This window comes from Canis lupus, chromosome X (assembly GCF_011100685.1).
Source record: "Canis lupus familiaris isolate Mischka breed German Shepherd chromosome X, alternate assembly UU_Cfam_GSD_1.0, whole genome shotgun sequence".
NCBI classification, from domain to species: domain Eukaryota; kingdom Metazoa; phylum Chordata; class Mammalia; order Carnivora; family Canidae; genus Canis; species Canis lupus.
In genome coordinates this window covers 23,295,443-23,311,914 of record NC_049260.1, presented here as the reverse complement: position 1 = coordinate 23,311,914, position 16,472 = coordinate 23,295,443, and the positions used below count along the sequence as shown (strand labels likewise).

Here is a 16,472-nt window from a genome sequence, read left to right as displayed (position 1 = left end):
AGCTTGTGACTCAGGTGAATTGGGCACAGATAAACATTTTCTGCCTCAACCTTTCCTTTATTGCAATATTTAATACAGTTGTTAAGTTGTAAGCCTCCTGCTAATAGCTTTCTGCATTCTCTTTTCTCCTTCCACAGCCACCTATCCCATGGTTTCTGCATATAAAAGCTTTGCTTACCCACCTCTTCCCTAAATTGTTTGTGGATTAGGTTTTAGACATCTGCTTAGTGTAATTGTCCCTGTCTCTCTATTGCAATAGTCACTTTTTATTAAGGGCCTTTCCTTACTAATTTCCAGACATGCACTTTTTCCTAGACAAGGCTTAACAGTGACTAGTGTGCCTGCCTGCTGGGAAAACAAGGGTCTTTCTAGTCACCTTGCATGCCATCTCCTGGAGCACTAGGGCTCTTCTGGTTACCAGCCAATGGCCTGTCAGTGTTCTAGAGAATTGGAGGCTTTTCCTTTCGGCCATCATTCTTCCCACATGCTGGTGTCAGGAGGTTCCTTTCAGTCACCAAGCCGCCTTCGTGGTGTGGACAGAATCTAGGACTCTCACCTGCAACCATCCCAGGCACACACTGATGCCCTGAGGTACCTTCCAGTCACCGCCCTTGAGCTCCTTACCCCGTTGCCCTTTCAAACACAGTATGGCTGCTGTGGTGAGGACCTGTGGGGCTCTTCACGCCACAATCCAGCCCGACTGCGGTGGAACCCAGGCCCTTCTGGCCATCTACCTGCTCCAGTGCTGTGGTAACAAAGGACCTTCCAGTCACTGTTGGATCGCGCGCTGTTGATTTTCCAGCCACTTCCGGCCTTTGAGCTGGTGCCCCTAGGGGCTCTTCCGATCACACGCGTGCCTCCCCACTAGGGTTCCGGAAGCCCTTGCAGCGGGCAGCCTCAGTAGGCTCTAGCGACTGGGGACTCGCGCGCGTCTGCTCCTGCGCATCTGCTCCCGCGCATCTGCTCCCGCGCATCTGCTCCTGCACTCAGAGCCTGCCGGACCAAAGGCTGCGACGACCCGTGTCGGTGCCCTAATTGCACTGGTGGAGCTCTCCGGCTTCCAGACTACTGTTTGCTGTTTGACTCCTGCAGAGGGCCCAGAAGCTGGAGGATGCCAGAATGCCCAAGGCATGGGAAGGGGCCTTCTTGGAGGTGAGCTTGTCCTGACAGGAGACGTGCACATTCTGTGACCGGGCTGAACTGCTGGGTCCCCGTTGAAGTAGATGCCGCTTATGCTGACCAGGACAGAGCAAGGCCTTTCTGCCCCGGCAGGTGGGTGGAGCCCCAGACAAGGCCAGGGGAGAGGTCAGCAGCCAGCAGGTGGGCGGTAGGCCTGCTGCCAGCCCTGGAGAGTGAGTGGGTGAGAGAAAAGAGAACAACTTACGATCTTGACCAGTGGGGCAGGCCCCACATTCGGAGAGATGCACTGGTCATTTATAAAACTCTTAACACATATGGCATAAAAAAGACTTCTCTCAAAAAAAAAGACTTCTTCTTTCTTTCTTTCTTTCAGTTTTTCCCTCAGCCTTTTGGAAATCAACTTCAGATTCTTATTGTGCTACATCTAGACTTCGAAGCCTAGATCTGAAGGGGTTGTTGATATTTGATTAAAAAGTATAGTTCGAAATCACAGGTTTTATTAAGTAACTTTTTGTATATTAAAAAAATTCTTAAAGAACAAATAAATGTCTTCTGGTAGGCCTTTTGGAAATGGAATCTTTAGACCACCGTTAGGAAGGACACCAAGGATAACACAGGACCACATTTGTTCAGTGGGTTGGAGGTAGAACAAAAAACTCTGAGAAGAAAGAAAGAGTTCAAATTTAGAGGATATTTTCATGTCATAACCACTGATCTATATATGCATTATATTCCACTTTTGCATACATAGTTGATAAAGCTGTGTCCTTTTTTGAAATATCTAATCTTTCATGTTCCAAATTTGCTGAGATGCACAAAATGAGTTAAAAGTAGGGGTACTAAAAGAACATGTTTTGTTAGTATTTTATTAAAATTTGTATGAATCTTATCATTTGGGAATGACATGGTTAAACCTCTTCTTTGAGCCATATTTTGTTTTGCTCTGTTTATAGTACATAAAGGACAAATAAATCCCAATATTGCAACATCTAGTTTCTAGATGTTTAAGAACTGTATGAATAAAATTAGCCCATTTGTACACTTTGTGTTGAAACACATAGGAAAGCTTGTCTTCTGTACAATATTTTTGGAAATTAATTTGAATTGTTCAACCACTTCTGAATAGTATATTTATATTTGTCTACTGGATTGTTGTAGAGAAGGAAGTGAGAAGGACACGTTGATGGCTAGGATAGCCAAATTAGAAGTTACCTTGGATGGTAATCATCCTTACATGTATGTAGTTTTGTTTAATGGTACTATGTATAAAGTGAATAAACAAATTCTTCAGATAGCTAAATTTTCTGAATATGTAGGAATGCCCAGTGTATTTAAGTAGTGGTAGAAAAATAAGAGTTTTGGATAGCTTTGAAAATATTAATGGGAAGTGTTTTCTTTGGAAATATAATTGGTAGACTACTTTTGTGTGCAGTATAGTATCAGGAGTTGAATTGAAGGAGGTTGGAAGGGAGAAATATGGAAGGATGACATTCCTCCCTACTAGTTTATGTTATGTCCTTTTTTAAAAAAAAATCTTGTCTTTTTACATGTTCTGAGATGCACCAAGTATATTAAAAGTAGAGCTACTAATGTAACACATTTTTAAAAATATTTTATTTATTTATTTGAAAGAGAGACGGAGAGAGCATACTTGTGCCTGCCTGAGCAGAGGGAGAGGGATAAGCAGACCCATGCTGAGTGCAAAGCCCAAGGTGGGCTCGATCCCATGACCCTGAAACCACAACTCCAGCCAAAATCAGGAGTGGAGTGCGCAACCAACTGAGCCACCCAGGCAACCCTACCATAACACCTTTTGTAAATTTTTTGGTTAAAATTCATATGAAATTTTGTGTTGAGGTAAGGGAATGGCTAAACCTCTTTGAGCAGTACCCACTATAGTTATTATACTGGGTCAAAAAGGGAGGAGAAGATTGGTGTATGTGTGCTTACTTTTGGCCATTCTCTGAGTACATTGTAAAACAATTGAATAGAAACACCATACCCTATTATTTTAATGCTACAGACCTGATAATGGATTCTCTTAAAAGCATTATTCTTATTGCATGCCTGCTTTGTGTCTCACTTTAAATTGAACATTAAGGGAATGTAATATTTTTTAAAAAATAAGCTCTACATCCAACATGGGGCTTGAACTCAGGGCCCTGAGATTAAGAGTCACATGCCCTGCCTACTGAGCCAGCCAGATGCCCCAGGGAATGTAGTACTTTACTTGTAATTCTGCCCCCATTTTTTTTTTTATCAAAGGCTTGTCATTTTTGTCATTTAAGCAATATTTGACCTTGGGAAAAGTAAGGTTACATTTCTATCCTGATTGAGTTGGTGTATTGTATTCTTGGTTATCAAAGTAGTCATATACTTTGATCTATGACCAATATAAATTGTTAAATATCTTTACATGTGAAAGAGAATGATGTGTACTATCAGATCTCAACCACAAAATGAGTGCTTACTTGTATAAATGTACACACGTGCACATACACACACATACACAGAACTAGAAGTTTAAATCAAACAAAACTGCTCATGATAATTAGTGTTTTTTTGTGTCCTTTTCTTGTTGGGTTTTTCATTTTCCTATAATGGAACATCTAGTTTCTAAATGTTTAAAAGTTGGGGAGAAATAATTATTTTTTTAAAACCCAGTAGGTATTATAATTTATACTTATGTCTAATGTTCTTGAAAATAAATAGTAGTTAATGTTAATATTTTCCCCTAACTTAATGGCTTGATTTTCTGACTGAAGGCCTTTAGGAATGTACCTTTGTGGTTTAGTCATTTCACAAGGATATGTGTTAGCATTAACATTCATTATGAATTGTCTTGGTACACAGTGAGCACTTTCAGGTTGAATACCTGGTCTTCTTTTATTATAGAAAACTTTCCTTGTATCATATTCTTAAAAATTTATTTTCCATTCCAAATATTGTATTTTTTTAGGTTACCCACTATTCTCTCTTTATTCTCCCTGGAACATTTACCAATACTTGCTTCTAGACCACTTACTTTCTGGCAGCATTGTTTGTGCACTTTGCTACTCTGTGTGCATTTTAAAATTCTGTGTTTTATTCTCAAATTGAGTTCCTTAATTCTGAATTTCTCTGTTAATCTCATTCTGTTTTTATATCAGCTTATAACTCATAACTTCGTTTTAATAGAGGCAAGTTTCATTTGAATTGCCTTGAAACTATGAAAGATTTCTTTCCTTTTCCTTCATTTTTTTAAAAGAATACTTCTAAGGTGTGCTACACTCCTCTCTCTTTTGCCTGATTTCTCCTTCCCTTCTGCCTTCTTTTTGCTTCTCTCTAGAGCGTCCTCCTCTTCTTCTTCTCCATCTTCCTTTTTCTTCTTTCTCCTGCATTTTTCTCATTCTTTTTTCCTTTAAAAGTTTAATAGTTCCCAGTTTTATTTTTCCCCTACTTATCTATTAGTCAGTATATGGATATTTATTTTTTAATATTTTTTATTTATTTATTAGAGAGAGAGAGATTGAGAGAGGCAGAGAGGCAGAGATACAGGCTGAGGGAGAAGCAGGCTCCCTGCAAGGAGCCTGATGTGGGACTTGATCCCGGATCCTGGGATCCTGCCCTGGGCCAGAGGCAGACGCTCAACCGCTGAGCCACCCAGACGTCCCGAAAAAGCTGTTTTATATGGTCATATGTACTACCATTTTCCCCAGTTAGGTATTTCTTAGCAATTATTATATGCATTGTAATGAGCATTACATTTATAGAATGCTTACAGTTTGTCAGGCACAGATCTTTGCATAATTCTGTTTTAGGAGACAAATAACTTTTCACATTTTTCAGAGGAAAAAACAGGCTCAGAGGGATTAAAAAATTATCGCACTTGTAGAACTACTGACCAAGATTTTTATCTCAGGTTTGTTTGTTTAAAGCTGGTAGGGTTTTTAAGTTTGTATATTTTTGTTTGATTTGTTTGTTTGTTTTTATGATATGCTACCTTCAGCCAAAAAGAGATCAAAAGTATAATGTTTGCTCGACTTCAGAGTTATGGTCATCAGTAATATTAGTAATATTAGTTCATCTATGGTTTGTTCTTATAAGCTTGCTAATATATTTGGATTATACCTCTTCACCATGTATGTTCTCTACCTCAAATGATCATTAGAATTTTGAAGGCAGGCATATCTCCTTATACAACCTAGTACAGTGCTTAATCTCTGAGTCCTATTGAAGAATAATTTTGCCTAATTGACATGAAAACTCCAGAATGAGTTCTTAATGATGCAATGAAGGCAGCCCAAATGGGTTTTTAACTTACATAGATGTTTAAGCCTGTCTTTCCAGAGGTGAGGAGCAAAAATATATTGTAGCCTTTCCTAATTCACTGTGTAGCTATATCAAATGAAGATAGCCTCAAAAATATAGGAAAATTATTACTTCTATGACTTAATTTTTATTTGTACCATTAACTCTATAGTTTTAATTAATTAAACATGTTAAAATATATATGAGATAATTATGAAATGCATAATACAAAATATGCACAGGTATGGTATAGAGCCTACTACCTAAATTCTAATTTCTCTTCTTCCCAGAGGAAAACTGTAAAATAAACAATCCATATATCAACAAAGACCCACCTCCATTTCTGGCCTAAATCATGGAATGGCGGTATAAGCACAGATTCTCTATCATTTGGGCAATAGCAACATATTCCTTATTCAAAAAGAAAATGTTTAAGGGATATTTTATTGAAATAAAAATATTTTAGTGGCTCTGATTCAACAATTTATATTTCTATAGGGAATATTGAATATTTGTTAAATGTATTTTTTTGCTAATTTTTAATTTTTATTTTAAATAAGGCTTTCAGGGGCACCTGGTGGCTCAGTCTGTTGAGTGTCTGACTCTTGATTTCTGCTCAGGGCATGATCTCGGAGTTATAAGATAAAACCTGCATTGGGCTTAATGCTCAGTGCAGAGTCTGCTTGAAATTTTCTCTCTTCCTATCCCTCTGCCCCTCCCCTAGCTCACACACTCTCTCTCTAAAATAAATAAACCAATCTTTTTAAAAGTAAATGTTTTAAATTTTGTTGAATTTACACTTTAAGCTAGATTTCTTATGAAGAAACTAAATGTTTCCTTGCCCTGTTAAATTTCTGAAATGCTGGCCACCATATATGAGTAAAATAAATAAAATATTGATAAATCTTTCAATAGTTTGCCCATAAAGATACCTTTAAGTTGATGGTTGAGAACAATAACACATCTGAAAAGCATTCTTGCAGTGGGTATAGATCTGAAAGGAAACACACTGGTGGTATCAGCCTGAGTAACTCTCCCTGATGTGTAATTCAATAAAATCATCCTTGCTATTTTAGAGAAGGAAAAATTTTTGTCTACCCTTCCAGATTCCTCTGCCTGGTCTTTTTTTTTTTTAATTTTTTTTAATTTATTTATGATAGTCACAGAGAGAGAGAGAGAGAAAGAGGCAGAGACACAGGCAGAGGGAGAAGCAGGCTCCATGCACCGGGAGCCCAATGTGGGACTCGATCCCAGGTCTCCAGGATCGCGCCCTGGGCCAAAGGCAGGTGCCAAACCGCTGCGCCACCCAGGGATCCCCTCCTCTGCCTGGTCTAATAAATAAATTCACATGAGAGATTAACAGAAGAAAATAAAGTTTAATTGCATATGAGTTGGGGCCCCATAAGAATATGAGAACCACAGGCAGTCAGGCAATTGAGGCTTATATGCCATCCTGAGCTAAGAAGAGGTTAGGGGTCTGGGACTGCCCTAAGGAAGAAAATATTTTACAGGAAGATAGAAGAGCAAATGTTTGATAAACATGTTTATCAGAGACAATGGGATACAGAGACGACTTTGAACAAACAGGTTCTGTGAGGGCTTCCTGCCATCTTACCACACCGAGCCCATATTCTTTGTCATTAACTCTGGTGAACTCTTCCCGGACCAGGCCTTCTATCTATATTCTTTTAGGGAGTTAAGGGGGAAGTAAAAGCTCTTTCTGAGTCTTTTGGGCCTTGATTGTCTTCAGCTCAAAATAGTCTATTTACCAAGATGGCACATTCTGGGGAGAGTCATTCTGAACCCTATCAGTATGAATGTTGTTTGTTTTAGAATTAATAATATAAAAATGCATTTTAAAAATCAGTGAATGAAATATTAAAGATTAAGTGCTAACTTATCTTTTTTCTTTGTAACTTTTCCCACTGTACTCTCCTGTTCTTATCTTAGCATTCTACATATTCATTAGCTATGTAATTTTAAAAATATTATATCTGATAATTTGATTATAATTTTCCCAGTGTGTGTTTACTTAGCTATTCTGACTTTATTATGAATAACCCATTCATAATATGAAGAATGTAAAAACAGTATGTTAAATGGAACTATTTAGTCTTATTTATGTCTGAGGCCATAAGATATTAAGTACTAATAACCTCCTATTCCCAAATTAGGAGATCACCTATGCAGGGCATGTAAAAGAGACATAAAAATACCAGTTTGGTCACCAACTTAAATGTAAAAACAAGTGGAGGCCACAGAAGCAGGGGTATTAAAGAGAATTTCATGGGCATTTGTAAGGCATTTCTCTACCCTCTCATGGAAGGACTGAAGCTCTGGAACTCAGATTATCAGTGGGGAGTGAGATAGTGGTGAAGTAGGCTGCAGTGTGGACTGAATCAAGGAAAATAAGTTCTTCTCTGTCTCTGGAAAACCTCACAGATTTTTGCTGATGACTGTTTCCCACTTCTCATGGAATTGGGATTTGAGCCATTTTATACTATGTTAAAGAAAAAGATAATGTCTAAAAACAGGGTAGTCTGTAGGAACAGATACATATGCTAAATTTAAGGAAATGGAGATTAAACCTTGAATCTCTTAATTGGCAGCCTAAAGTAACAAAGCATTAGATATAAAGGAATGGTCATTATCCTTCTCATCAAGATGCTTGTGGATCTTCAGAACCACAAACTGCCTGATTATACTTGACCAAGTGTTCAGCATTGCCCATTTCTCACTTACCCTCTACTTTGTCTTGACCAAACTCTAGTTAGGCTTCTCTCCTTCCGATTAGGTCCCTAAACTCGGCTTACCCCAAAGCCTTGGCAAATACCGAAAAGTGGAAATTGTCCCCCTTCTTGGTTTCTCCTGGGTAATCAGCTGACCACAGGAAAACTTCTCTTGTCAGCCGGCACCGGTTGTTTGCCCTTGCCTGTCCAGCACCCCTTAAAAGATTAAGCCTGTCTTTGCTCCTCTTCTTTATGTAATGGGAGAAAATGTTTTTCCATTTGATTTTGAGACACAGATTTCTGAGAGTGGAGTGTTTTCACAACTGCACTTGTCTTTTTTTTTTTCTAATTAAAATGTCTCCTATCTTAGTATGGATTTCTTTTTATTTGATATACTTCATGTACTAAAACGTTAATGTGAGGGAGTAGGAGAACTGTATTTCTGTTGGAGAAAACAGAAGCCCAACCAGAGAATACTTGAAACCAAAAGGTAATTTATTGGTAACTAAGAATTTCATGAGTGTTTTTTTACTTCAAATAGAGGAAATATTCACAAGACTAAATGACAACATGATACAGTCTTTCTCGATATTTTGGCTCTGCTTTTTTTGTGTTATTTATTTCTTAAGAAAGCTCTTCCAACATAGAGACAAAAATGGCCACCATAACCTTCTCAAAAGGATCCTGAAATAAAGGCCTGCACAATGGAACAAGAAAGCCTTTATTGGCCATGTGGGGAGGAGGAAAAATAACTTTTTCTCTACTCTTCTAAGGTTTTTGGCTGAGAGCCCTTTGTAATAAAAAGATTAATAAGAGAAAATCAATAATTATTTTAATAGCATGTATACCTCCTATATGCACAGGAGATACCCAGGAAAAGTGCATAACTCCCCAAGCCACCACATTGAATTAACATCTCCAGCTAAAGGTAAACTGTATTGGGGGTGGGGAGCCAGTCTGAGAGGTTACAAGGCAAAGCAGAGTAATCAAGGGAAAGGTTGTTATGCAGAGTTAAGTCCGTTCCTTCTCCATTGATAAGAGGTTCTAGAGATTGAGTCATTCGTTTGGTACTGAGAGGGAGAAATCTATTCAAATATGTTTCCTTTAGAAAATGTAAATGTCTCTTACAAAAGGGTAACTTCTACTTGGTTTTCAGAACTTCCTTCATGTCTGCTGTTTTTTAAAAATAATCAGCCTAAAATAATCCTTACGCCCAAGAGGTATATTTTGGGGTGACAAATTCTGCTCCCCATCAGCTGCTAGTAGGAGGGTTGGTCTGTCTTTTGGGTTCCTGGACCCAATTTCCAACGTGTGGAGGGGGCGTTTTCCTGCACCACCAACAGGCAATTCTCTAGACACCAGCTGGGTGTCCTACAAACCAACTCAATTTTGACACTATCTACCTGGATATAGTGTCAGATCCCACAGATTAAGGGTTCAGTTCTAGAAGACTGACCCCCCACTTCAGATACCAATCACAAGCCTAGGTTATCACTTGTGCTTCTGACCAACTAGATATAAATCAGAGGTTCCCACTACTCCTTCCTTAGGTTTGATTAATTTGCTAGTGCAGCTCACAAAATTTGGAAAACATTTTACTTATCAGGTTACACATTTTTTTTTATAGAAGAGTATAACTTAGGAACAGTCATATGGAAGAAAGGCATTGGGCAAGGCATGGGGAAAGGACTCAGAGCTTCCATGCCCTGTCCAGGTACACCATTCTCCATACATCTCTAAGTGCTCACCAACCCAGAAGCTCTCTGAACTCCATCCTTTTTGATTTTTATTCAGGCTTCATTAGATAGGCCTTTCTCCTCCACTTGGTTGGTTTTCCTGGTGACCAGACCCCTTATCTTTATATTTCCTAAGGGTTTTCCAAAAGTCCCCTCATTAACATAGCAAAAGATACTTTATTGCTTTTATGACAGGAAATTCCAAAGGTTTTAGAAGCTCTGTGCCAGAAATGGGCAACAAAGACCAATTAATATGAAAAATAGATTTTGGTCATCTGAGTGACCAAATGTATATATTTCTTATAAAGCACAGTATTACAGTCTGAAAAGAGATTGTTTAGCCTTCTGGCAGTTAGTGGAGGTTTTATGTGCCACAGGCACTCAGGTGGTTAAAGAAAAAGGAACAGAAAAACAAAAAATATAATGTATGAGGCAAAGCAAGTAGATAATTGTCAGTTTTCCGAAGTAGATGTTTTATGAATAAGCAATTCTGGGAAAGTACATACTCCAGTTCAAATTTAACAAGGAAAATGGATAGTTTAAGAAACCATGGTTTTGTGTTTAGCAGGAAATCCAGATGCTTTAGAGTAGGGGCTTACAACTCCTGATGTAGAGATAGTAAAAACATCTTAACCCATTATAACCTCTGGGCCTAAATGGTCTCATTAAAGAAATACACCTCTTTCCAGGTAGCTTCAGCAAAATTTCTATGGGTACTGGCTGTCATTAGCCCTCCTTGAGTCAAATGTCATTTCTGAAACATTCACTGTATATTGAGAGATACAGAAGTTTCGTTCACCAGACCTACATCATGTGCCCATCCTTAGAAGGACAGAGTCAGTCTCATCAGAACCAAATAGTCTGTGAATAGAGAGAAGTGGTTCTCTACTGACAACCTGAATGTACACTGAGAAAGAACAAAGCATTCCTGACAGCTGTATTCTGGTAGGGATCTCTCACTGAACACAAACGAGAATGCACAGAATACCAACATCAGATGAGGTCCATCTGTGTCCCTGATGGAATGAAACAAAAACATGGCCATTTCATAATCATGTCTGAGCTCAGCCAAAAACAAGAATGCTGAAAATCACAAAATTGTCCACACTTTCCTCTCTTCTAGCTTATAAGATGGCCACTCTTTCTTTACCAATTCCAACCCTATTTTATTTCTCACACCTCTTGGATAAAAGTTATTAAGATATCCTGTCACTAAACTGCCTCTGCTTTCTGATGGCACCTAATCCAAACCAAACCTCCACTTCTTTGAAAATTTGCCAAAGGCACCACAAACCCAAATCCTAAAATAAGCCCTCCCCAACAGCCTTTTGTTGACATGTCACCATGATGTGCAGGCTTCTTTGCTGCAGCAAGTAATAAACCTAGGTATCTTTCCTGGTGGTCTTTGGCTGGTAAGCATCAATACCATAAAACTACTGCTTAGGGAATCTTAGTAGCTTTTCAATGACCGCTGCTTTTGTGTATGGAAAAAAAAAACTAGAAAATCATATATTTAAAATGAACAAGAATGAGAAGACATAGGGTAACAGAATACTGATGATTTGATATTCGTGACAGGTTGAAGATGCTACTGGTATTCAGCTTCAGTTGGTATTTTCTTCAACATCTGATGGTGTGGTTTCCAAATCAATCCAGTATTCTCATTGAGACAGGGACTTATATGATGAGCTATTGTTTGAGGTTACATTAGAATACGAGAAAGTGTTAGTAGCAAAATTATTTTTAAAAAAGCTTTTGGAAATTCATTTTCTAAAAAGACAATTGTTGATTTACATTTTCAGTTTTGGTAGTTTGTGGTTTTCCAGAAATGCATCCATTTCTTCTAGATTGCCTAATTTATTGGCATATAGCTGCTCATAATATGTTTTTAAAATCATTTGTATTTCCTTGGTGTTGGTAGTGATCTCTCCTTTTTCATTCATGATTTTATTAATTTGAGTCTTTTCTCTCTTCTTTTTAATAAGGCTGGCTAATGGTTTATCTTAATGTTTTCAAAGAACCAACTCCTGGTTTTGTTGATCTGTTCCACAGTTCTTCTGGTCTTTATTTCATTGAGTTCTGCTCAAATCTTTATTAACTCTCTTCTGCTGGGTGTAGGACCTATTTGCTGTTTTTTCTACAGCTCCTTTAGGTGCAAGGTTAGCTTTTGTATTTGAGTTATTTCCAGTTTTTGGATGGATGCTTGTATTGTGATGTATTTCCCCCTCAGGACTGTTTTTGCTGTATCCCAAAGATTTTGAATGGTTGTATTTTCATTCTCATTAGTTTCCATGAATCTTTTGAATTCTTCTCTAATTTCCTGGTTGACCCTTTCATCTTTTAGCAGGATGGTTCTTAACCTCCTCGTGTTTGATTTACATTTTCAAAGGCCATGCTAAAAAAGGAAATAAATAGGCAGTTTTCCTTTAAAATCTTAACATTTCATTTTCCACCTCATTTTCCCTTTGTCAAAAGGCAGCTCTACCTAGAGGCATCTACTGTGATCCTGTTGTGTCTCAGATATTCAAGGTGTTCCACAGGCTGGACAATGTTCCATACCCATGATGTTTCCTTTCTTCTCTCCTTGCACCCCTTCCTTCGGGGTTCTTTGCTAAAGAGAGATGCAAATTTGAGCCAAAAGGTTAATGGCTGTTAATAGCTAAATGTGTTTCCCTTTCGGGGCAAAATGCTATTATAGAAAATAACTTTTGGCCTCTGTTGCAGATGGTCTGAGTTTTAATTCTCAGACTTTAGTGTACAGGCTTTGCCAGGCAAGTTATTTATTTTTTCTGAACTATTATTTCTTTATTTGAAAAAGTAATCTTCATTCATTTTAGCACTTCCTGAGTGCCTTTGATGTGTTCAGGCCCATGGATAACCACTGGATTCACAACTATGCCCCTACATTTGAGAATGTCACAGTTCTTGTGTTGTTACCTTACATAATTGTTTTGAAATTCAAATTAGACCAGTAATATGAAAGAATTTGGACACTTATGTGTTATCATTAGAATGATAGTATGTGAAATAGTTCATTGTGTTCAACCATAGGAAAAGGTAAGAGTGGGTATTTCAGGGAAAGAAATTAGCTAAGAATGGAGAAATCTTTAGTCAGAGATAACTTGCTTGGTGATTTTTAAGTTCATTACAAAGTAATTGCTGCCTAAACTGAAGGATTGTTTTCTCCATAGTTTGATTCATTAACATGTAAACCAAAAAACTATGCTTTCCTTTCTGTCCATATTGAAGTATCTTATTAAAAAAATAAAAATAAATAAAGTGTCTTATTCTTTCCTTCTAGTTTGCAATACCAGTATACTGTAGAGAGGGACAAATGAAATAAAACATAAGACCATATTTGTTTTCTATGTTGTGTAACAAATTACCACCAATTTAGCAGTTTGAAACAATGCATATATGTTTTCTCATAGTTTCTGTGGGTGGATCAAGAGTCCAGGCTTGGTTTAGCTGTGTGGTCTGTTCACGATCTCACAAATTTTAATCATGGTGTTGGCTGGATTGTGTTCTAATCTGGAGGCCTGAGTAGGAAAGAATCTGCTGTCAACCTCATTCAAGTCATTGGCAGAACTAATTTCTTTGTATTTGTATCACTGAGAGCCCTGGATTTCCGCTGACTGTCGTCTAGAAGCTATCCTCAGGTCCAGAGACTACCCATAGTTCCTTGCCACGTAGGCTTTTCCAATATAGCCATTTCATCAAGCTGCTCAGGGAGGGGCCCAGTCCCTTTTCTAATGGCTTTCATTTGATTAAATCAGGCCCAACCTAGATAATCTCCCTTTTGATTAATTCAGTTTGGAATGATTTGGTATCTTAATTGTATCTGCAGAGCCCCTTTAACTTGGCCTTGTCTATGGCTAGAATCAAGTCACAGGTCCTATCCACATTTAAGGGAAAGGTATTATGCAGGGCATGAAATACAAGTGGGTGGGAAATATGGAGGGTACCACAGGAATCAAAAGCAATCAAAGAGAAGATCCTTTAAAAAAAAAAAAACTCAGTTGATCTTTTTTTTTTTTAAATCAAAGATACTATGCCATTTCCTTAATTTCTTAATCACAGTTATTTTTGTTTTGTAAGCTGCTTTAGGAAATAGAGCTGTATTTTTCCAGGGAAATAGGCAGTGCTTCATGGAATGGATGGATATAGTATGAGTATTAGAATGGTGATATTACCAGTAATAATACTTAGCAATTCATTATGTGCCATAAATTATTCTAACTATTCCTCATGAATTGTTTCATTTAATCCTCACAACAACCCTATGAGGTAGGTACTATTAACATATAAAAGGAAAAATGTAGATCTTTTGGAAGATCTACATAGTAATGTATAGTAATATTTGTGCCCTCAGTATTTAATGTGGCATATGTATAGTTGTTTAATCTAGATTTGTTGCATACTTTGCAATATTTATGATTAACATTTAGAGTCTACAATACTTATATAGTTATTAAACCAAAGGTTTTTGGAGAGTTGTAAACAACAAAGAGCAAGCTGGTTGTTAGGTGTTTGAAATCTCTAAACTTGAGCCTGCTTTTTTGTTTTATTTTTTTACTTGCTGAGAACTTGAGGCAATTACCTCAACTACTTAGATCCCCAAAACCTTTCCTTTAAAATAAGGGTTTGAAGCCATATTATCTGTAAGAATATACCTGTATTTAAGTAAAGCACATTTAAAATGTGGGGAATTTTTCACACTGAGTGTACCTATAACCAAAAAATGTCTAAATACATTAACTATAGTAGGAATAATGTTAAGTGAAGAGAATTCATATGTAGGCAAGGATTTTGCAAGTTAGGTTTGCATTACAGCCCTAAAACTTACTAGCTGTAAGTGACATGGCCACTTTGAGCATCAGTCTCTGTGAAACTGAAAAAAAGATACTGTCTTGCCACCCTGTTTTGGGAATCAATGAAGATAACTTACATAAAGCAATTAGTATAATGTCTGGTGCCATGATGTTGCTCACTTTCTCTTCTCGGTAGAAAAAACTTGAAATGTAAAAGAATAATCTATAAACAACACAAAATAAATTTTATCTGCATATAGCAATTCAAACTTTGAAAGTATAAACTTTTAAAATTTTATTTTGGGTGTTTATAAACATATGACACTCCAGAGTGGATAGAGGTGTGTGTGTGTGTGTGTGTGTGTGTGTGTGTGTGTGTGTGAAGCTATTGTGTGAATAAAGAAGTTCCCTTGTTAGCTGAATGAATCTTATAAGTTGGGAGACTTGAATATAAAATGTCTCCCTTGATGATTATAAAGGAAAGTCATGTGTACATTTCTGAATGTTCCATTACACACATTTTAATTGCAGTGGTATTTTAATTGCACAGTGATTGCAGTTTTAAAAGCGAGACTTATAAAAATAGTCTATGCTATACTATATTGAATGAAGCATTTCAGCATTTAAGAAGATGATATAAATAAGAGTTGTAAACTACATTAAGCTCTTTTTATAAGGTGATTGCTCTTTAATTCCACCTTTACTGCCCATAGACTGAAAATGGCTGGAAAATGAACACTGTAATTGACTGGCATGGGAGATTTTAACACGTACTTGCAGTATTGAGGGAAATCAGTTTCTGTACATCTTCTGAACTAAGCTAAAATCTCTATCTAGAGCTTTCCTATTAAGTGGCCATCTTATCAACCTTGCCTTTATATGTTTCATTCTCATTTCTTCGTGGGATACTCTTGCTCATATAATTAAAAATAAACATGGATATGTTATGCTTTTAGGATCAAGTGTGGCCCCTTCAATCATTCCTTTGTGATTATTCCAGGTTATTAAGAAAACACATGGTTGAAAATTTACCTTTTTTAGAAGTCCTATGCCCACAATATCTGTTTCTATGCATTCCCACTCTTTTTTGCTGTTACTTACTTTTCTATTTTTCGTCCAGCTATATTCAAAAAAATTGATATCATCCTGGAGAACGTGCTTAGATTTGTTTAAAGAAATTAAAAAGACTGAAGATCAGAGCAGCTGTTTTTTTGTGCAAGTTCCCTTTACAAAGGACCATATTTTGAATGAGTGACTGATACTTATGAGGGTTTAACCATCAGAATCTGTTAGGATTGAACAAGCCTTACTGAGAGACAATACATCACAAAGTTGTTGGAACCATTGTGCTTCTGAATGAACAGACTCAACTAATTCTGTGTCCAGTCTCCTATTCAGTACATATATTAGAAATAGTTTTTCTTTGAACTTAAAAGTACTGTGTTTATGATTTTAGTTTTTTCCTGTCTACTCCTGAAAATTGACAAAATCTAGAACAAACAAATGTGTTTCTATAAGTTTCCTAATTTATGAAGTAAGGAAGTTGGGAACTACTTGGTTTTTAAGATTTTTTTGAGTCATGTTCTATGGTTTTAGCTTTCTAGGCTCTCATATTTCTTGATGGTATAATTGAAAAAAATTTCGATACCTTTTATTTCTTCTTTACTTTCTTCATATTCCAATTTATCTATAATGAGCTTGTTTGGTTATTTTGGTTTTTTGAAAATTTTATTTATTTATTTAAGAGAGAGAGTAGGAATGAGAGA

General features: G+C 37.0%; 1 long non-coding RNA gene across 1 annotated transcript in view; it reads right to left on the bottom strand.

Moving 5' to 3' along the window:
• Positions 1 to 1,699: 1,699 nt before the first annotated feature.
• LOC111094895 overlaps positions 1,700 to 16,472 on the bottom strand; it is a 46,612-nt gene continuing 31,839 nt past the window's right edge. Inside the window, exons 2-3 of the long non-coding RNA XR_005385933.1 lie at positions 6,363 to 6,424; positions 1,700 to 1,798 (exon numbers count right to left, since the gene is read on the bottom strand). This is a non-coding gene — a long non-coding RNA (uncharacterized LOC111094895). The remainder of the gene's footprint in view (positions 1,799 to 6,362; positions 6,425 to 16,472) is intronic.